Below are 2,830 nucleotides of genomic sequence, written 5' to 3' on the forward strand. Positions count from 1 at the left end.
GCTCCAATTATTTATTCACAACCTAATACACATTCATAACACATATATATATCCAATTTAATACTCAAAGCTCAAATTCAATGAAATTAAAATAGAATTATCATATTCTCACCTTACCCAAGCTTCACATAAGCAAGAGTGAACGTTTTCCTCAAGCTAATTGGATCCTAAAACATCAAAAATTAAAGAAATTCAATACCTCCACTCAAATTCCCAAAAATTGGGGAAGAAGAGGCTGAGAATTAAAAAACAAGTTACCTATGAAATTGTTCCGGTAGAAACGTAGAGCTCGATGCGGTGGTCGCGTGGTCACAAACGGTGCGGCGATTGGAGCTCGGACGGAAGAGATACGGCGTTCGGAGTTCACCGTAAGGGTTACGGGATTCCTTTCTCTCCTTTCCCCTGCAACTTCAACGTTGCTGAAATGGGGAAGATGAGGACGTGGGTTCTTTTTAAAAGCTGGTCCGGTTGGGCCCACGGTCCGGTTTGGGCCCGGTTTAACCGGTTCGGTCCGTTCGGTCCAATTTTGGACCGTTTTCTTTAAAATTAGTGTCAAAATTCTCGTTTCGATGAGCTCTATCCTAATTTGATATAATATTCACATTTCTAATCCTCCTTATTAAAAATTAATTTATTAACTAATTATCTACTAATTAATCGGGGTTTACATTTAGCACTTGGCAATGATCTAAGTCTAAACTTGTCGAAGACCTATTAAAAAGTTTAATAACATCTTATCAAAAATATTTTGATATAATAGCAGCAAAACTATTAAGCACATAAATTTTGGTGTATAAAGTCGTGCAATAAAAATTTTTTAGGTTATGTGAAAAAAATTTCTATGGTATATCGATAAATTTATATACAATGTACACAAATTTTTATGCTATATCAACAAGTTTATGTTAAATACAAAAATTTTGTGCTATGTAAAAACGTAACTAAATGCACAAAAATATTTTTAAATTTGCATTTAAAATGATAAATTATTATTTATTTAAATAAACAACCCATTCATTTAAATATGTGAGTTAAATAGTTCAGATCAACTATATATTAAATATTTATAGGCTTCTAAAATAGTCGTCCGTTAAATGCAAGCGCAGAAACGAATTTAAATTATTCAAGGTTTGGTTCAGTTCGGATAAAGCAGGAACTAATTGGTATCACATAGCCACAAAGGAAGGTGATATCTTTTTAGCTTCCTGTTTCATAATTCAGATAATGCAACAAGCTTCAAGACACCCTGAACAAATGACATAATATTTTTAATCTTTTGAAACTGTAATGTGTAATCATATAGTATGGTACTTTTAAGTTTTATTTTTATTATCTATTGTGGAGGTATGAACTTATACAAAAAATGCATGTGTAATAAATTAGCTGATGCTTATTTTAAAATAAGATCAACTTTTTAAAAAACAAAAACAAATTAAACTAATTAGTCAATTTTTCTATCCTATTGATTTTTGGGATAAAATATCAATTTTAAACTAAATATTTTTGCTTTTTTAATAGTTATTGAGTTGAGATTTATTTGGGTTGGATTGTTAAAAAAGAGTTATTAAAAACATTTTTAAAAAATAAAAAAATTCAATGAAATAAATGAGCCAACTCGTTTAGCTCAACGATTAATTTAAACAAATTCGTTAAATGTTTCATTTCCGTAGATTTATTTTTAGAATTAAAAAATCGTCTATCTAAAATGGTTAAAGGATCGACCAGATAATAGATAATAGTTGATTCATTTTAATAATCGTATAATTGCGTTTGTTTGCAAAAATTGGGACTGAAATTGAAAGACTAAAATTTAGTATCATATTTAGTAATCAAAAACTGAAACTAAAATTAGTACTAAAATTTAAAATTTCAGTCATTTCAATATTTTTAAAATATAGAGATACATAACTAAAATTTTAGTATCTTTGTTCGATATTTTAAAAAATAGAGATATAGTGGACTAAAATGTTTGAAAATAGAGACAAAATTGGCTTCTTTGCTTTGCAAGATCAAGCATAGGTGGCCTTTTATGTGTATGGGTCTATGGGAGATTAGTATTTGGATTTTGGTGAACCTTGATTTTTATCTCAGTAACGCAAAAGTTAATATAAATCTGTAGTGTCATGGCAACATGTGAACCTTTTGAGAATCCACTTGTACGGTGGTGCTTGTTATAAAGGGTTAAAAACTTTTTAGCTTTTTCTCGTTTTTCTTTTATTTTTTAATTTTTGAGAGATGCCATTGATGGTTGTTGCAGTGTACTCTTAAACAAGCCTCGTTTATTATGTCATATGGCCCTATATGGATAACAATTCCTTTACTTTTTCTACTCTTTTTGCTTTTTTCAGTATCATCTTACCTTACATATGTGTATGCAAACTATTCAACTAACACAAATTAAACAATGAAATCATATCTCACTCTACCAGATATGGCTTTAAACTAGATTCAAAATTTCAATGAAAGAGGCTTAACACTTGGAAAGGGCTTCAAACCATCTATTTATAAGCACCCAAAGTATTGGAATGTTATAAATTAGGTGGAGAACAGTTAATGTTAAAACTATTCATTATAAATTTTCTATAAATGAAACAATTGATTATTTTTTTGACAAACAATCAATTGTTAATTAACCATACTGCACAGAAATCATTAGATCTAGAATATCATAGGCAAAAATCACAAGTTTCCTTAATGTATCTAATGATTCTTTTGACAGCCGAAAGATTAGATTCTTTTGGGTGAGATTGAAATCTTAAACATACACCCACATTTTAAACAATATCCACCCTAGAGGAAGTAAGATACATGAGTAAGCTTATCATTCTTC

General features: G+C 29.5%; 1 long non-coding RNA gene across 1 annotated transcript in view; it reads right to left on the reverse strand.

Moving 5' to 3' along the window:
• Positions 1 to 409, reverse strand: part of LOC110274015 (uncharacterized) — a 2,241-nt gene extending 1,832 nt beyond the window's left edge. Inside the window, exons 1-2 of the long non-coding RNA XR_002365625.2 lie at positions 259 to 409; positions 113 to 167 (exon numbers count right to left, since the gene is read on the reverse strand). This is a non-coding gene — a long non-coding RNA (uncharacterized LOC110274015). The remainder of the gene's footprint in view (positions 1 to 112; positions 168 to 258) is intronic.
• Positions 410 to 2,830: the final 2,421 nt, after the last annotated feature.

Source organism: Arachis duranensis, chromosome 7 (assembly GCF_000817695.3).
Source record: "Arachis duranensis cultivar V14167 chromosome 7, aradu.V14167.gnm2.J7QH, whole genome shotgun sequence".
Lineage (NCBI taxonomy): Eukaryota > Viridiplantae > Streptophyta > Magnoliopsida > Fabales > Fabaceae > Arachis > Arachis duranensis.